The 18689-nt window shown below is 50.9% G+C and overlaps 1 long non-coding RNA gene across 1 annotated transcript in view; it reads left to right on the plus strand.

The window, feature by feature from the left end:
- The window catches only part of LOC141973823 (uncharacterized), a 150988-nt gene that overhangs the window by 39417 nt on the left and 92882 nt on the right, over positions 1-18689 (plus strand). The window contains exons 6-7 of the long non-coding RNA XR_012635602.1: positions 7544-7662; positions 7798-7947. This is a non-coding gene — a long non-coding RNA (uncharacterized LOC141973823). The remainder of the gene's footprint in view (positions 1-7543; positions 7663-7797; positions 7948-18689) is intronic.

The following is an 18689-nucleotide window of genomic DNA, read 5'->3' on the forward strand; positions in this document are numbered from 1 at the left end:
CACCCCAAACTGCTGAATCCTGCGCTGCACAAAGTGGTAGGAATAACAGAGAGAGAACCCTAAACTGATGGCACTGGAAATGAGCGATTGTTTTCTAGAACTTACATTTATGAGAGGTCTGCACCCTACACCAGAACAAAATGTATTTGTGTACACAAATATATCTGCAGATGTTAAGATCCCCACCAGTCCAAGATAAAATCCCGGTCCCCTTCCCTTCCACCAAACGGAGAGGGGAAAATCTGCTCGCGCCGCCGAGCAGCCCCATCAGTGCTACAGAAGGAGCACAGCAAAGATTACAAACCTCGACACTGCTAGTTACAGGGACATTATCCATAAAGCATGTAATCCTATCCAAACCTTCCGACAACAGTTTCACAGTACGCCAGAATTTTTTTAGGATATTTTCTATTTTCATCCCGTGATCCCATGTAATACATAGTCTTGGCATTTCTTATCACTTCCAACCATGCATTTCTCAATTTTTTTTATGTTTGTTCCAAATTTCAGTGCTGTGCATCCTTTTTGCCTTAGACCAAAAGCATATCACACATTCTCATCATTTTAATTAAACTAGGGCCAATCCAGGGCAAATGTTTGATTTTGACTCAAAAGGTGCATGCAAATCACAAATTCCATTTGATTCAAAATGGAAAAGGCTCCCTGCTACAGCCTTACTGTATACGGAATTAAGCAGCCGGCCAAATTCATGGCTGCACATCACTTTAAAAAGTGTCTTGTGTTTTTGAAACTAAAAAATGAATTCATGCATTAGATGTAAGTTGTGCATGCATTGTTTTTAAGATCCACGGCGAACGCTGCAGTATAAAAACTCAGATCTTTTCACTTGAGGCAAGCGCCATTTAAATTTATCAACTCTCAACAAGCAAAGGCTTCAGTGTGGATACCGACTGAAATTTGCATTAAATGTCTGCTGAAACAAAATTTCCGAGCAGCGAACGATGTGGAAATGACTTCCTCTTGTAATGGCTTTCCATTAAAAGCGCGTCCAAGTGCAGCTGCGGAGATGGCACCCGTGGAAGGGATGAACGTGCACCTTGAGCTGGAAAAGCACAGCCCTGTGGGGGGACACGGCTTCCGTCCCAGTAAAATTTGCTATTTATGTCTGGACAAAGCTGGAACCGTTGACAACGTACTCGTGAAATCCCAAAGCTCTCTCTCGGCAGCAGTCTGCTGGAGGAGGCGCGGAGTTTGCGGTCCTGACTTCTTCCTCCCCTGCCTGGTTTGCTCCCAGCGAATGCTGCAGACCGAGGGTCAAGTACCAGCGCTGAGCCAGGCCAAGCACAGCCCTGAACTTCGGCCGCAGGTGTCTCTGGTGAGGATACTCACTCCAAGGTTGGTCTTGGATGTCAACTTCATTGTAAAACCCACCTTAGAGCTGCAAAATACCTCAGCTCAGTATATCTCCGTGCACAGAGAACCTTCTCACCAGCTGTTCCCTGCTGCTCAGTTCTTTCCCCACCAGATCTCAGTGGTTGGGCTGCAGCCTCTGCCAGCTCTGTGGCCACGCCATGGGGCTCATTCCCTCTCTTTTGCTTTCTCCTGGGAGCTCCAGGGCTGTGCCGGCAGCTGCCCACTTCTGCTGTCCTTCCCACAGCGTGTGTCGGGAAAGGGGCGAGCGGGTCGTGCCCTCTGGTGCAGCTGCAAGGGTGAAGGACTCGAGAGCTTTTGGAGAGGTGGAGGTAGGAACAGAGAAGGAGCACTCCCCCGAAGGCTGGAAGGCACGCATGGACAAGGACAATGTCCCAAAGCCATCGTCGCCTGTTTGGACGTGAGGCGGCGCAGAAGGAGGGGATGCTCCTTGGCAAGAGTCTCCCAACATCCCTCCAAAATGGGACAGGCACGGTGCAGGCTCTGCCCTGTTCGGGGAGGGCACGGGCCAGCGTTAGGTTGGGTGTTCAGTGGTGTCTGGAACTGGCCAGAAGTCACCGGCTTTGCCATCTGCTGGAACATCCCCTCTCCACCCTGGGAATGCGGATCTTCTTGTTCTGAGAGGTCATCGTTATCATGAAGTTGTTCCTTCTTCCTGTTTCCCATTACTGACAGAATGGGAATTTTGAACCACTTCTTTTTTATTTTTACCCACAGAGTTCCTCGATGTGACTTTTTCCTTCATGCCTGCCAGTTGAGCCAGGCAGTCCCCTCATCGTGGGAGCAGTCTGTGTCCTCTCCCGGCTTGGAGCTTGTCCAGAAGACAAGATCACGTTGGCTGAGTTGCCTTCAGATTTCCGCGGCTGCATCACATCGCCATGCGACTTCTCATGCTCACAAAGTAGCTGCTGAGCCTCAGGGCCTGTGACCGTGTGAGCTCTGACTCCACTTGGGACTTGATGCTCCCTGAGCTCGCGCCTGAACGGCGCAGGTGATTGTGTTTCATTGTACTGCCTGAATGGGCGTCTCCTTCATCTCCACGACACCACAAGGCTTGCTCGCGTCCCTCTTCCTCGGCTCTGACCGTCCTTGCTTTCCTGATTATCTCCCCGTCTCGCTTCCTTTCCTCGGAGCCCCTCGGTCAGTTCTGCTGTTCTGTACTTTCAGTGCATTTGGGCGAGTCTCTGTAATACCTTTGTGAAGAAAGAGGCAATTCTTGAAGCTGCCGAGCTTAGGACGAGTGTGGCAGTTGTGGCTGTTCCACGGTGGTGGCGCTTGGCTGCCCGCTCTCTCGTCCAGGCAGAACACCTGACAGGTAACTCAGCACGGCCTTTCTCCTGTCGAGCCTCGGGGCTTACGTGGCTCTCAGAAGCAGCCCGAGCTCTGGTAGGTGTCGATTATGTGAGCAAATATGTTGCTGCTCCCCGTTGAGCATCTCCCACTGGGGAACGTGAGTGGCGGTGTGGAGCAGGCGGGTCCTGGTGCGTTACCCCCATGAGACCTTCCTCCAGCCTTCCCGTCCGTACCTCCCGCTGCCGTCGTCTGCCAGGCTGCTGTCGAAGGGCAGAGCAGGCTTCGGGTTCCAGCTCTTCAGCCCTGGGACACCATCTTATATTCCCTGTTATTGAACCTCCTGAGGAAAACCGACTTTTTGATTAAAAGCAATTTTTTTATTGCTTCTCCCATTGGAAGGCAAACCCTTACTGCTCTGACAGTGAGATGCTCAGTTTCCAGGCAGTTTAATTTTAAAGGCTAGCTAAACCCCATTTCTCCTTCTAAAAGACATTATCTTTTTGTCTATAGTGTTCTTCTTCCTCCCCAGTGTTCACCTGGGATACATTGCTAGGGACAAGTCGCATCCTTCAGTTTCGCTGGGATAAATGAGCCAAGCTCTGGTGCTCTCTGCGCACGTGAGACCTCCCAGTGCCTTGCTCGTCCCTGTGGCCTCTCCCCACCCGTCCCACCCGCGTCCCTCTCAGTTCACTGGAGTCTCTCCAGCTGTAGGTACATCCCTTATATCCTGAAGAGGAATTTTTGATGGCCTCTCTCATACTTCAGGGGGGATTTCTTTCCCATAAGTTGCCACACGGTGGGTTGTTCCTCCTAAGCGGCGGTGGGAGAGAGGGAGGCAGGCAGGTGTTGGCGCGTCGTTCTGCAGGATGCTATCAGCACCCCAGGGATTTCTCAGTGGCGAAAAGCAAAGAACAAACACTCGGCGTTTCTAGCAGTTCTCATTTCATTTCCTCCCTCGCTGACTGCTGTATTATGTGACATCTTATCGCTAGATGCTGAGGAGCCTCACTTCCCCATGCAGGCAGTGCCACTGCTGTCACATTTATTGACTGCTGGCATGGATAATGCTTGTGAAGCATCTTAGCTTGTAGGTCAGGCAGCTTCATCCCAAAAGGCTCTGCGGAGCCACATGAGGCCACACTGCAACCGAAAGGATGTTCCTCCTCCTCCCCGTCACAGAAAGCCTGGGGGTAGCACCACTGCCCACGGGTCAGGGTCGTGGTCACACTTGCCAAGGGCACAGAGAGCATGTGCAGCACAAGGCCTGGCCTCAAACATTCAAGAGAACCGTTAACAAACCCAGTATTTGCTGTGAAACCCGCAGGGTTAAGCACTGCATCTCTCACACACAGCCAGGTCCTTCGGAGTTTTGTGGCACCGACTTGGATCTGACTGGAACAAAGCTGCACATCTCATCTCTTCGGTCTGAACGAGTCTCTTTGGGTTGGGGGTTTGTCGGCATGGAGACACCTCAGTGTGTTTGTGAGCATCCAGCCCAACCCCGCTAGGAGAGGAGAAGGTTCGGCAGGCAAAGGGCTGGGCGCGGGTCGCCCCTGCGGAGGGCACCTCCTGGGGTGCTGCTGGGCGCTGGGCTCCAGCCTTCACGAGTGGATTCCCAGGAAGCAAATGCCCGAGAAAAGTCATTGTGAGGGCAGTTGTGGTGGTACCGACCACTGTCCAGTGGGTTTCCCAGCCCTCAGAGCTGTCACTTTTCTTTCCTGCATGTTCTCTTCAGGATCTAAATGTTTTTTCCAGACAAGCTGTATTTGAGTTATTTATTGATAGTGTATTTTCACATGAAAAAATCTACGGGGTTGTAATTTGGATGTAATGTTCCCCAAAAGCCACTCAGGCAAAATTTCTTTTTAACTGTGGCTAATTACGTATACTCGGTTGCTCAATACCAAAAATAAGAGCATCTGATGTAATGTTTATTATTTCTTTCACAAAGGGGAAAAATAATAAATTCTTTCTAATGGGATCTTTAATAATAAAAAAGAACATAATCATTACTATCAAAAGATGTATGGTTTCCATGGGGTTTACTTACCAGCATTTTGTCTGATTACATCTCCGTTACACACACAGCATTAATTATTGGAGACTAATTAGGCAAAATTACAATGTAAACCCTAATGAAAACTGGTCTCACAAACCCCTAACTCTCCTTGCTGCATCCTCTCAGCGAGGGAAACTTTTTGCTTGCAGCAAAGAGCAGATCTCGCCGCTTCATTTACTTGCCACCCCGCGCCTGCTCGCCGCCGAGCGCTTTCCCCCTCCCCATCCCACGGTTGGCTTTGTTACCATTAAGCAGGACGGTGCAAGTGATTTTCCAGCTTTGGGAGTAGCCGTGCACGACTCTCCTCTCTCTTTTGTGGATTCTCATAAATCCCTGTGCCGCTTCCCGGCCTCTAGCAGGCGGCGAGCCCCCCGCGAGGCAGGTAGCCCGCCTGCAACGTGACCTCCTTTCCAGCTGGGCTGGAAATGCTTACAGCGTCGCTACTCCAGCAGCTGATGTGCTTGCTCAGCTAAACAAGGTCACAAATTTCTTCCTCCCCAAGGGGCAACTGTCCTGGGATACAACCTTTCACAGGATGTCTGAAATACAGCGGATTTCTGCTCACTTGCACAGTTTTTTAGAAGTACGGAAGCATGAAGGAGAGATTAGCCACCTCCATGCTGAACTTAGCTCAGGATGCTCTGCTACCTCCCCTGCTCTGTGGTAGGGATAAAAAAAAAAAAAGGGAAAGAAAACAGGTAACAGCGTTGTTCCTTTTTTGGATAATAGGTCTATTCCAACTAATGTTTAATATCTCTAATCTTAGCTTGGTGGTGTTAGGAACCAACATCTCCAAGGATCTCAGGGGCCCTTACAAGCAGCATGCAGAGATCGCTGCGGACAGGGCAGGAGCACGCACAGACCCTGAACAGAAAAGTTCTTTTCTCTCCAGCCGTTTCTCTGCCTTGCCCTCTACTTGGTGGGTGTTGAGGGGAGCCCATCACCTTCCTCCTGCAGCAGCCTCAAGCATATTCCAGGAGGCTTTGCACGCCTTCCTTCACCCATCTCTTCCCCAGACTAAACAAGCCCGACTCTTTCAATCTTCCCTCTTAGGTCATTTTTTTTTTTTTTTCGGCCTCCGATCGTTCTTGCTGCTCTCCCTGGACTGTCTCCAGTTGGTCCCCAGCTCCCTCCCAACGCTGTGCCCAGACCAGAGACAGTTCTCCAGCTGAGACCTTCCCACCGCTGCCTGGAGCGGAGGATTACTTCATGTGTCTTACACATGACACTCCTGTTTATACATCCTGGTACGATGTTTGCTTTTTTTGCAACAGGATGACATTGTGTACTCAGCCCAGACACAACCCAGATTGCTTTCCTTGGAAGGAGTCCCTTGTATAATGTTTTCCTAAATAAAAATAATCATTACTTGAAGCTGTGTCCTTTCTAGTTTCCCAGTGAGGCACATCTGAAGTTTTCTTCTTTTTTTCAGTGCTTAACATTTTTCCCCATCATCCATAATCATTAATATTGCACAGAGACGATCTTCAGCACAGAACACTTCAGATTCCTCACCATCAGAGTGATGGCTTCTTTTTCATACTTATTTCACTGGGCTTTTCGTATCAATTCCATCTCATCTGGCTAAAAATAAATGTGGAAACTGGGATTTCTGTGCCTATCTCAGGCTGACACAGCTGCCAAGCAGATGTAGCTGCCTTTCAGTTTTCCTGTTTGTAAAATGGGTGCAGCTAAATCTGTCTGTAGCATAATTATTAGCGTAGATGACAGACTGAGCTGCAGAGGATGCAGCACCTACGGCTCCTCAGGCATTTTCACACGCGGTGCCTCGCTGCACAGGCTCGTATTTGTGCAGGTTGAAGGCCAAGAACATTAAAGTTACTTTTTACAGGAAATAAGTTACAGGAGTGTAAAGAACAGCCCCTGTTTACAGCTGCTGGAGATCCAGCCTTGTATGTTGCTTGTTTTTTCCCCATTTTTTCAGGAAGCCGCATTCATTAACATCCCAACTTACTTATGATTTGAGTAATGCTAACGCATTTTGAAAAGCTTTCTAAATTTCCAGGTTTCAGACAGAAAGAAATTATTTGGTATCAAAAAAGGTCCTTGTTCCAGGCGAGAATGCAATTTCAGTGCTAATAAATCTTTCCTGTACTTTTTTTTTTTTTAAGTTCAAGTCCATTTTAATCAGTGCAGTGGTGGCTGCTTGGAAATGGACTTTTCACCAGCAACAGGTCATGCCAGCGGCCCGTTGGTTGTGTTTAATGCCACAAACTGAGCTCCTGAGCTGCCCTCCCTCTCCCCTGTGGGCAGTCTGCAGTTATTTCCTAGAGCAGAGGGGATGGACGGTGTTTTCTTTACCTACACAATAAAAAATAGTCAGTGGAAATACAGGGGTTTGTGCCCAAACCCATGAGAAAGTTGTACCCGGCCCGACTTTGGTCGTAGACGCTGCTGAAGCACATGGGAGCAGAGTCACCAGGGTACCTGCTTAATCCCCGAGGCAGCCAGGATAAGGAGCGTTTCACCTCATTTTTGGTATCTGTAAATGTGGTGGGCAGCTAAGCTCGATTTCCAGTCAGTGGAGAAGGAATAAATACTTCCGCGGCACATTTTACCCACCATGGGTTGATGTCTGCTTTAGGTTGAGATGAGACGAGATGCTGGGGGCTGCTAAATCCCATCCCCAAAGTCCCCTGGTAGCTCAGGTGTCAGCAGAAAAGTTCTCAAAGTTCATAAAAGTTTGGGTTTTGGTTTTTTGTTTTTGTTTTGTTTTTTTTCTGTGCATGTGCAAAGACAAAACACCTTTTTGTTCTTTGCTCTGTTTTGGCCGTACAGGTGCTGAGGAAAGCTGTAACCTCCCCGGGTCAGCGAAGCCTCGCTTGACATCAACCCCAACGAGCATCTGTGTCCTCCTTGAGACCCTCCCAGAAGATGGAACAAGGACGGCGCCAAAGGTAATAACCACACCAGCTATACATCACGGGTGGGAGGGGCTCAGGGCAACCGATAATTACTGCACTGCTTTATTGGTAGTTAATGAAAAATAGATCCAAAGATGTCATGTAACCATTACTTTTGTTTGTAACCAGGATTTAACTCCAGTGGACTCTCCGTACCTCTGGTCACACAGCCAATTTATTCTTCCGCAGCACCGCGCTGTCCCTGTGGGCCAATTAGGCAGAGATACCACCTTCTGAAAGCAGCACATGATGAAGCCACATGTCTTTGCTGCAATCAAGGCAAGTCATCACTTCTGCTGTTTATTTCTGATCTTCCCCATGGATTTCCTGGGAGGGTTTTGCCCTGTGAATTATATTTTGAACCTTTCAATTTATGCAGAGAAGATGATTCTGGGAAAGATAATATTGTGCAATTATCTGCAGTTATTACTATAATAGTGAAATGGTGATCTTAATAATTATACTACTGAAGCTAGCATTTCATTAGAGGAGGGCGACTCTGGCTCTAACGACACTCTTTGATACACTGTTTCTGTGATTTGCTAATTGCACTCTCAGAATCAAGTACTGATTCAGTGACCATAAACTCCGCTTCCTATAGCATCATGAGATCATAAACTCCCTAATAGCAGAAAGTTTTAATTATGGAGCACATTCTCTTTACAATAAATATTTCTCTGTGTGACTCGCAGCGAGCGAGCGCCAGGAGTCCAAGGGACTTGTGGGGGGGTCGTGGGGGCTGGCAAGGGCCAGCTCGGGTGGTCAGAGAGGAGCAGCCCGGCCTCTATTGCAGCAGATAAATAAAACAGTTGCAGAAAGGCTTGGAGGGGATGGCACTGGCAGCTTCTGTAAAAATGAACATTTTGCATGCTTTTTTTTCAGTTGTTCTGCTTAAGAAGTAGGGAGGAGGCTGCAGTTGGGGACAGAGGGTTTGGGTGTCTGAAAGGAGCCCGTGTGCTCCTCCTCTCCGGGGAAAGGGGGTCCCTGCCCCCCTGCTCCCCTCTGCTTCCTGAGGAACCTTCGGCCAGGTCCTTGGATTGCCCTCGGGCCAGACTGGAGTTGTTCTGGGGAGGGGCTGCTCGCCTGCCCCAGTTCAGTCCCGCAGGCAGCCGGGCTGTGGAGGGGCACAGCCGAGGCAGGAGGCTGGCACTGGCCCCTGGCCACCGGCCCGGCCGTGTGAGCCCTGGGGGCTTTGCAGGGGGTGTTTTAGTATAGCATGCATAGAGAGAAGTGTGGAAAGTGAGCTCTCTGGAGCATCTCACACCCCTTTCCTACGCGTGGGAATTTGCAGAGAAAAAAAGAAATCCAAAAAAAATTTTAAAAATTTGAAAATTGTGGGTTTGTCTTCAAGAAACCTGAGGTTTCTTGGGAGTTTCTGTGGCCAAACTGATGGAAATGAGCACTAACAGCACTGGTGGGAGGATCCCGGCAAGGGGTGGCGAAGGGGCAGGGGCAGGCTGGTGCTGTGTGCCTGCTGGTTGCCCACTCGTGCCCGCCGGTTGCCCACTCGTACCCGCCGGTTGTCCACTCGTACCTGCCGGTTGCCCACTCGTACCCGCCGGTTGCCCACTCGTACCCGCCGGTTGCCAGCCCCCGTGGGAACGCCGGTCACTCCTGCCCCTGCAGGGATCTCCTGACAGCCCCTGCTGCTGTTCACAACCCACCCGCTGCCCCGGGTCGACAGCGCCGAGGTTCCCTTCGCTTCCCCTCTCCTTGAGGAATTAATTAAATGGAGAAAAGGAAAGGAAGAGGCATTCTCTGCCGGCTGGTGCGAGTTGCTGTTCTCTTTTCAGCACTGAAAAGGCTGTTTACAGGGGGGTGTTTTAAAAAATATTTGGGCACGGTAATTAAGTGGAGAATGGGATAAACAGAAGAAGAGCAGAAGTTTTACTCAGGCCATCCATTCACCAGAGCTCCTCGCTCCCCCTTGGTGAGTTACATCATCATTCCAGTGCATTTTTCATCATTACCTAAGAAGATTAACGGCTTTTGGATGCCAGCATGATTTTAAAAGTCCGGTCTCTCCTTAGTGTGTATTCACATTGTGTAATTCCCTATTAAGTTTCACTCTGGCTTCCAGGGGAGGAGAGATCTCTTAGAGGAGCCCAAGCAGGAGTGAGATTTGCTGCCAGATAGCCTTGTCAGATGTGTGGCAGAACTCCTGTTGAACCTAATGGGATTTGCATACCAGCAATTGCTCAAATAATCTGGCCCCCGAAGCTGTTAAGATCATACATATTAAGCGTACATAAAATAATAAGACAAATCACAGGGGGCGGTGGGAGCAGATCCTTGCCTTTGGAGGAGTGACCCTGCCCGGCCGCGGGACGTTCCCCCCGGGGCACCCCGTGTCTCTGGGGTGCACGTGACCTTCCCGCGTGTTTCCTGGGACACGCCCCGATATTACTAAAAACCCCCTTTTGTTTTGAGAATCTCTGTATTACCGTGGCACGAAACTTTTGTAAATGCAGATAAGATGAAAAACTAATTGTCGTGAAGAGCCAGGTGCTGAGCCTGGCGGGAGGACGGGGAGCTGCTGCCTGTGGCCACAGTGGCCCGTGGCCATCCCCACTGGCAGTTCCACCTCACAGGCTCGGGGATGTGAACGCAGACAGCGGTGGGTGACCCGGGGAGGGGACCCAGCAGCAGGGCTCTTGGTTCTTCATTTTCTGCGTTTATCTGACCTGCGGGCTGGTCTCTGGGCACAGCTGAAGACAGGCATCCCCCTGGGTCGCTGGCCTGGCACGGCCGAGCCCTCCCCCAGGGCAGCCAAGGAGGGGGCAAACACCCCCTGCCCCCACAGAAGTTCTTAGGACTAGTACTTGTGCCCTCGAGTTTTAGAGCTGCTGTGGAGGAAACCCTGTCTGCAAGTCTATTCCCTAATTCCTTAAACTCTGGCTGGCAAAGGTTGTCCCGGTATCGCATATTCCCAAGAGAAAAAAATTGCATATAACGTGGTTTTGAAAACTCCCAGAGCACGCCCGAGAAATCAATAGACCCCCAGGAGGTTTTTACAGAATCATCACATATTTTCAGCTCATACCCAGGCCATAAATTAAACCTATTGCGTTTAACTTGATGAGTCTCCCAGAAATAAAGAACAAATTGTGGGGTATAGGAGGGAGGAGAGCCTTCAGAGGACTGTGCGACTCAAAAGCGACTCGGCAAAGGGATTAAGCCTTAACCTGCTGGATTTGTTATTCCTTGGTGGTCTCTAGCTGGCTGTACGTGTGTTCTGGATACTCCAGGTGTACCAGACATGTGCATTGTGGAGTTGTGTGTGTGTATACACAGGGGGAGAGGACCTGCTGTGGTTAAGGGGATTATTTTCACGTTGCCATCCCACACGCCCAGCTCATATGTGTGTTTTGAGGTGAATGTTGATATTATTGGTTTCTTCTTATGACCTTTGAGCCTCTGGTTTTTGATAACAAAATGTAGACCGATACACAAGGAATTATTTGAGTGATTTTCCTAAGACCACCCTGTTCTTTCTGTGGTAAAGCAGAAATAAGGATTTCTATATACCGTCAGCAATGTATAATCTGCCTTCTCTAACCTGTCTGGCAACTCCTATCAGAGCGTGCTGCGAAAAGGGGGGAGTGTGTGGAGTCAGCAGTAGCTGTGAATGTGCAATATGTAAAAATAATAAAAAGGAAAGAGGTTTAAAACTTGATGATGTGGCTCCGGGAGAAGAGTCCACATCGAGGGGAAGCACCCGCTCTGTCTTCCCCGTGCACGCCGAGGGCGGAGGCAATATCTCTGCCGTCCGAAGGCCGGGGCGACCCCGTGCCCAGGAGGGTTTGCTGGTGGCCGTGGCCCCCGGCATGGCTGCAGCCGTGGCCCGTGGCCCCGGGTGCCGCGGGGCCACCGCTTGCCCGCGCGCGGCTGTCGATGGGCGCTGCGGGCCCGCCGGCGCTGCACTAGGTATAGTGCTGTTGCACACACAGGCAGATTGTCCACCAGATGGTACAGCCTACTCTTTGAGAAATATTTGAAAGGGCAACAAAATACAGCAGAAGCCATTTGACAGTCCACATGGTTAGTGCAAAATTAGCCAAAATGACTCCGCTGGAAGCACAGCCAGTGCTGAGCAAAGCTGGAGATGCTGCTGAGGGAAGGCACCCAGACCCTCAGAGATTTCCTTCCTCGTCTCCCATCCCTGGTCCTCCTTCAACCGAGCGCTGCTCTCCGTGGGCTGTCAGGATGCCTTGGAGTGAAAGTACTGCTGGGACTCGCCCCCAGGTTGTGCCGATCACATCTGGACCACGCAAAGCCACTGGGTACCCCGAAATCCCCCCGACTTTTGCTTTGGTCTCTACCAAGATCATTGGTTCTGGCGGAGGGCAAGGAAACTTCAGCCGCTCCCTCCCATCCTCTACAAGTAACTTCTCACACAATTTCTAAAAGAGGAGCGCTTTTTTTTCTCAACCCACCTGAATTTCTTCCTCGCCGGCGCCCACGCCAAGCTGAGCCCACTGCCCCAGTGCTCGGCACAGGGCACAGCCCTGGCTCATTTCCTGGGGTGGGGGACTGAGATTTCTGTGAGCAGGAGGCCCCAGCCCTTGCTGGGACCTGAGCAGCTGATGGTTTCCAAGCCTCATCCCCCATTTGGTGGCCGCGCTGCAGTGGAAGGGCTGGACTGGGGGGGCTGGGGGCTGCGGGGCCACCCTGACACGGTGAGGATGGGGGGCCCGGGGCAGGGCAGGAGCCTGCAGAGACCCCGAGCACAGGGCTGAGCCCGGGGCAGGGGATGTGGGGAGCAGGGGGAAGCACGGGGGGAGCAGCAATCCCAACCTCTGCTAGCAGGGAAGAGGTTTCATTGCCGGCAACGCCTGACAGTAGCAAAATCCTAGATTTTCCACCTTTCCATCCATAGGAGCGAGGAGATGGGGGGAGGATGTGTGCCCACCTCCCAGTGTCCTCGTACCAAATAAAGAGCCAAGACAGGAGCTACTGAGTGTCCTAATTGGGTCCTGGGAAGAGTTACTGCTCTGCCACTGATTTAGGCAATTAAAGGCAGAGTCTCCGCTGCTGAAAGCTGACATCTTCAGGTGGCTCATAACAGAAATTAATACCGCTGCTAACTGTGCCACCTAGTCATGCTGTAAAGCAAATTAATTACTGCAACAGAACTAATAATAACAGTTCGGGCAGAATAGGAGCAATATTATGGTTTACCATCAGAGACTGTGCTGAGACTTTTGCCTCTCTGCTGCCCATGAGTGCAACCCGGCAATTGCTGACTGTAACATTTCTATTGTATAGTTTATGCTAAATATGCATATCTTAATTGCATTAGTCAAAATAATTAGCTAATATATTTTTGCATAATGACGAGGTAAGCAAATATCACCATAGCTCAGTGCTTCTTGCATGAGTAAATTTGGAAAATTAATAGACTCCCAATTTCCTAATTATCTGTCTTTTATTCCGAACTCAAACAATGAAATGCTATTGCACACTCCTGGGCATCTTGTAATTTAGTTTGCACCTTGAAAATTTTAAAGCACCTGTTTTTCTTTTTCCTTTTCTTCCCCCCTTTGAAAAGAAAACGTGAACAATCCTTCTTCCCCTTCACTGTCTTAAGGAATGAGGCTGCTGCACTCAAGTGGAGGATCACAAAGTTTGTGAGCTTCCTAATTTCCAGACAGAGCTGGGGTACGAATTAAAATAAAAGCATCTTAGACTTAAAAATATATGTTGATTTGGGAAAGTATTAGAAGTTAATTCTTTAGATGGGGAGAATGGGTGGTGGTATCGATTAGGCATTTAGCACCTCGGGAGGTGGATCGTTCCTGTGTGTGTGCTCTCAGAAGCGCTCGTCTGGAGCGTCCCTAAATCCCTCAAAACGCCACCAAATCCTGCGGCGGTGCTAAAAAAAAAAAAAAAAGGTTATTTTGCCAATGAGGATTTTCGTGCCCCTCTAATTTGCCGATTTTCATCTGTCTGATGATGATTCAGGGTTCAGCTGCCCCTTCCCTGTTCCCGGGTGAAAAGGCAGCAGCAGCAGCAGCACCCAGCACCCGGCTGCCTCCCGTGGCCGGCGGAGGTGCCTGGGCACGGTGCCTGGCACCGGCCTTCCCCGGCACCGACAGGCGTTTGCACAAAAGCAATTAGCACATCCCGTTAACCAGCTGGGTTTCCGAGGGGCAGTCAGCCTTGCCGGGGCTGACGGCAAAGCGGTTGGAAATGTGATGAAGAGAGCTCTCTGCTGATGACACTTGTCTTCAGCAGAGCCTCCCCGGCTGCTCCCCGTGCCGACGCACCCGCGCTGCTTTCCAGCGCCAACAAAAGGCTCTTTCCCCGAGCCCCGCCGCAGCGCAGAGGGTCCTTCCGGGGCTCACACCCACTGCTCCAGCTGCAGCGGCTCCAAAACTCCACCAACTTCTATATTAACATGCAAATTGCAGCGTTATGGAATGGGTCTGGATGTAAAGCTTGTAAATTAATAAAGACGGGTCGTTAAAAGGAAAAGCCTGCTGGAACGGCTAAGCATTCCCTCTCTTTAACCTGTAGACGGCATGTAAGTGGAGGACTGGGAGCATCTCTGAGCACAGATGAAGAGCACACATCTGCAAACCTGATTTTCCTGGAACTTTTTCATCCCTTGGTCTGGGAGGTGCGGGCTGCAGACACAAAGAAGGCATGCTCCGTGCTCAGCAGGGCCTCCTCCGCAGCCACCAGAGCTGCGCACAAGCAAAAGGCGGGTTAGTCTTTCCCTCTCTAGCAAGAAAATGGTTTTTTTTCCACCGAGTAGGATTTTTTTTCCACCGAAACATTCATTCTTTGCCGAGGTCCGTCGCGCGGGTTCAGGCACCTCGCCACCCTGCCACACGCCGCGGTAGATGAACACAGGGCTGCCTTTTCCTTAAACTGCCCCTGTTGCGTTTGCCTGGATGTTAGAGGTTGGAAATCCAGGTGGGAATGGAAATGGCAAAGGAAGGACAAGAGGGGCTGAGAGCCCCATCGTGGGCAGCCACAGGTCCTGGCCAGACTCACGAGACAGCAAGGGCTGTCTGCAGATGTGATGATGTGAGAGTTCCAGGATAAGGTGCCAAAATGCCCGTGGCGGTCACAGAACTGGGCACATCTGACTCAACTTGATACAACGGGCATCCAGTCAAGGCTTTGGGGTCAGAAAAGCCCTTTTTGGGGTCCCACGGCCGCCACGGTCGGTGCTGGGCACGCCGGGTGTTGCCACCCGTGCAGCACGTTTGGCTTCTGGACTCTGTCCCCATTGTCCTGGCAGCCTGCGAGCACTTGTTGGCCTTTATAGGCGCCGGCACCGGCCATCCTCATTCCTTCTTACTGGAGAAAGGTTTTATTGTAAAATATCAGATCTGGGAAGTTTGAAAAGAGTCACAGCCAGGTGTTTAGCAGGGTTGTACTTGTATGCTGTGTGTAGCGTTGTTACGGATTGCTTTAATCAGATCATCACAGGCCGCCTTGCCTGCCGCTCATACACCGTAGTTTTTAGAATACTCAGAGAAAAATAGTAATAGAGTGAAACCTCCTTTAAAAAGGAAAAAATGTTCATCTAAAGGGAAGGAGGTCGCTGAGCTGTTTTTATTTGTTTTCACACTCAAAAGCTGAATCATGACTTTGAGAGGGTGAAGAGTAACACTGGTGGGGCGCCCGCCTCTCCGACGCATCCTTTGTGCGCGCTCTGCGGCGGCCCGGGGGGAAACTCGCGTCTGGGGAGACTCTGCAGGTGGAAGAACTTGTGCAAGCGGGAAAACCCCGCGGCTAAAGGAGCCGTGGCCGAGGCGGAGGGCACTGGCCCTGCGAGGGGACGAGGGGACGAGCCAGCACCTGGGGTTGTCCCGCTCCGCGCAGCGGGGAATGCCCCGAGGCTTTCAGTGGCATCCAGGGCATGGGAGCAGAGTTGCTGGGAAGGTGCAGCTCTGCGCCGGAGCAGGAATCCCTCACCCTGCTGCAGGGGGGCTGGTGGCCCCTGGCCGGGGCGCCCCACAAAGGGGTTTTTCACAGTTTCAGTAGGAAGCTGGTGCCATTCTTATCGTTTTATGCAAATGTTCTAATTTCCTCGCGGCACACAGAGAGGCAGCGATCATGGCGGGTTTAACCTGTGTTTAGTATATCACTGTCAGTAACTGTCTCGTGAAACTTCTGCAATATAAATGAACCAGCTGGTATTAGAAAAAGTGTGAAGATCTTTTTTTTTTTTTTTCTTTCTCCTTTGGGTGGGGGAAGGGAAGGGGAGTGGGTATGTTGCAAGGTTTGTCACATAAAGCTGAGAGATTTGGTGGTTGTGAATGTGGTTTCAGTAGAGTTCAGGCTATTATTATTATTATTATTATTATTATTATTATTTGCTCTACCATGTTTCAGGAAATCTGCTGATCTTGTCACACCTATTTGGTCGGCAGCTGTTACTAAGCCTCGTGGCACATTTGTGTTCCATAAACCCTCGCTGCTGGGAATCCCAGTGGGGGAGGGAGCCCACGGCCCGTGCCCCAGGGGCGTGCAGGCCACCACCTCTGTTCCCCGCACCCCTGACACCGAGGTTCACCCCCAGGTTGTGTCTGGGGCTAATCTGAGGTGTGTTCTGGTTCTGAAAGTGCTGATTACAAATGGAACGTGGCCTCTCCGTGGTTCAGACTTACGTTTCCTTCTCGGTGAGACGGAGGTGTATTGAATCTTCTTCAAACCATCAGGCATTCACTTATTTTTCACTTAGTTGACTTGATCAGCAGAAAAATTACATGGCTGAGGAACAGCTCTGCAACTGCTATGGTGCATTTACATGAGGGTTGCCTGCAGCAGGTCACTGTTGCTCCTTGATGTTAGGCAGCTCCTTTGAGATCCTCCTGCCATCTTCTCCTTCCCTCGTTTGGACTTCTTGGAAGTTTTTCCAGGGAGGAGCATCCTCTAGGGGAGATCGGGGGTGACATTTGCAGCCTTTTATTTGCAATCTCAGCCAGATTGGAAGCAATCAAAAGTCGTTTCCATCTGAGGCTCGTCCTGCAGCCTGCCGGGAGCGAGCCGGGGGTCGCGCAGGAGCTCAAGCATGAGCTGCTCGAGCTGCACACTCTGCCCGTCGCTCCAGGAGGGACGAGGAGGAGAAGAAAATACTCGTGCCTCGACCTGCTCCCTCGGAGGCCTTGCCTGACTTAGGGCGTCCCTGGCAGTGAGGATGGAGGGGTTAGAGCCGGGCTTTGTCCTGGAAGCAGAGGTGGTTTGGGTCTCAAGGGACAGCTGGATGTCCCCAGCTCCAGCTCCTGCTCGGGTGGCTCAGGTGCGAGGTGGGACAGAGCCAGGCAGAGCTCCCGGCGTCTGGAGGGCGAGGGCTGCGGCGGCGCAGGGTGCTGAGCACCATCCCCGGGCCCTGCCCCTGAGCTGCGGGACCCGCGGGGTGTGGGTGCCAGCGGGTCTGTGCCGCAGACCCCCGCGGGCGCCGGCCACCCCTCGGCTCTGCCGCAGGAGCACGTTTCCCTGACGTGGCGGCGAGTCCCGGCAGCGCGGCCCCTGATTTAGAGCCAGCTGCTATGTTTTCTCAGAGTTGGAAATTGTACTGTCAGCAATATCACAAAAGTGATTTCTTTATCAAAGGTCATTACCAATTATTTTGTAAAGAACTGACGCTTCAGTAATTACCTGATTTTATCTTTTTTTTATGTAGGTCATTTGTATTTCATTATTGTCATGTTATGGCCTATCTGCTTGCAAAGAGGCATATATTAAAACCAGCAACTTCGCCTTAGTGTCAGAATTATTGCCCTATATTTCATTTGCCATTTTATCTACTGTTCTGGAGAAGATCATAGCTTGTTAGTTAAAGTGTTATATAAACTAACACACAGACACACACATATGCATGCTCCTCTCCCAGCAGTTTCACTCAATATTTCCACCCTCTTCCCTACAGAGAGAGCAGTAAAGACTCTCCTGACTATTTATTTCTAAATGCAGAGGACAGTTGCTGGTACCTGGCTGCTTTTACATCACGTCCCCATGAGAGGAACCCCACTACCACCTGTGAGGGGATGCTGGAATGGGCAGGTTTGTCCTCCTCGACAGGACGGCGATCCCAGAGGATCCCGCCCACTGAGGCCGGGTGACACGGCGGGGCCGGAGGAGCCAAACCTGCCTGCTGCTCAGCACAACCCCCCGGTGACAGTGGGTTAATAAATGTCTCGGGCTGGGGCTGGGGAGGGAGCGTGTGGGAAAGGAAAGGAGAGGAGATACATTGCTGCTGCCCAACAGCTCCCGCGCACGGCCCTGGGGGAAGCGCTTCAAATATTTATTATCAGCTCTGAGGGAATCATCTGCAGTGAATACTTGTTATGAGGATTTAAGGCTGATTTAACTCACAGGAAAACCACAGGTAGATCCTGGCTCCCCTGAATTCGCCTTCTCTACTTCTGGGGTTGCTCAGATGTGTGTCACAGGTCCCGTACACGGACTGCCGGGCTCCGCAGGAGCCCCGTCACCTCTGCTGCAGTCGGAATGAGGGAGGTTTTGATGGTGAAATACAGCACGAGGTGTTACCTCCATGCCCTGGTTTGGTCGGGAGGCCTCCGTGGACATCTCTGTCCATGGACACAGAAGGGTTTTCCTCCAGACATACCTGTCCACCGGCTCTAAGTAGATCCAACCGTTACGTGTTGGATAACCGACGATCGGAGACAAGTCCTGTTTAATGAGCAGAAGTGGATCTGCTGTGGGTACAATTTAAAAGGGAATTTCTAAGGCCTGTCATCCCCTGTCCTGGTGCAGCCACAGCGTGATGGGCTGGCCTAGAGGCTGGGAGGAAAATACAGTGGAAGGAAGCTGGCGTGTGGTTCCCGTGTAGCTGCTTCAGCCTGGCTCTGAGGAAACGGCAGCTTCCAAAGACCCTTTTCTAATGGAGAAACAATCCTTAATGTATCTGCAGGATATTGACAGCGTCTCCTTCCAGGACTTCATGTGTGCGTGTGCCTGCGCATGCACTTGTCAGCGTAAGCATTTCTGTTTTCTGATAAAGCATCCCAATGGGTGCACAGACAAGGAGGAAAATA

This window comes from Athene noctua, chromosome Z, assembly GCF_965140245.1.
Source record: "Athene noctua chromosome Z, bAthNoc1.hap1.1, whole genome shotgun sequence".
Lineage (NCBI taxonomy): Eukaryota > Metazoa > Chordata > Aves > Strigiformes > Strigidae > Athene > Athene noctua.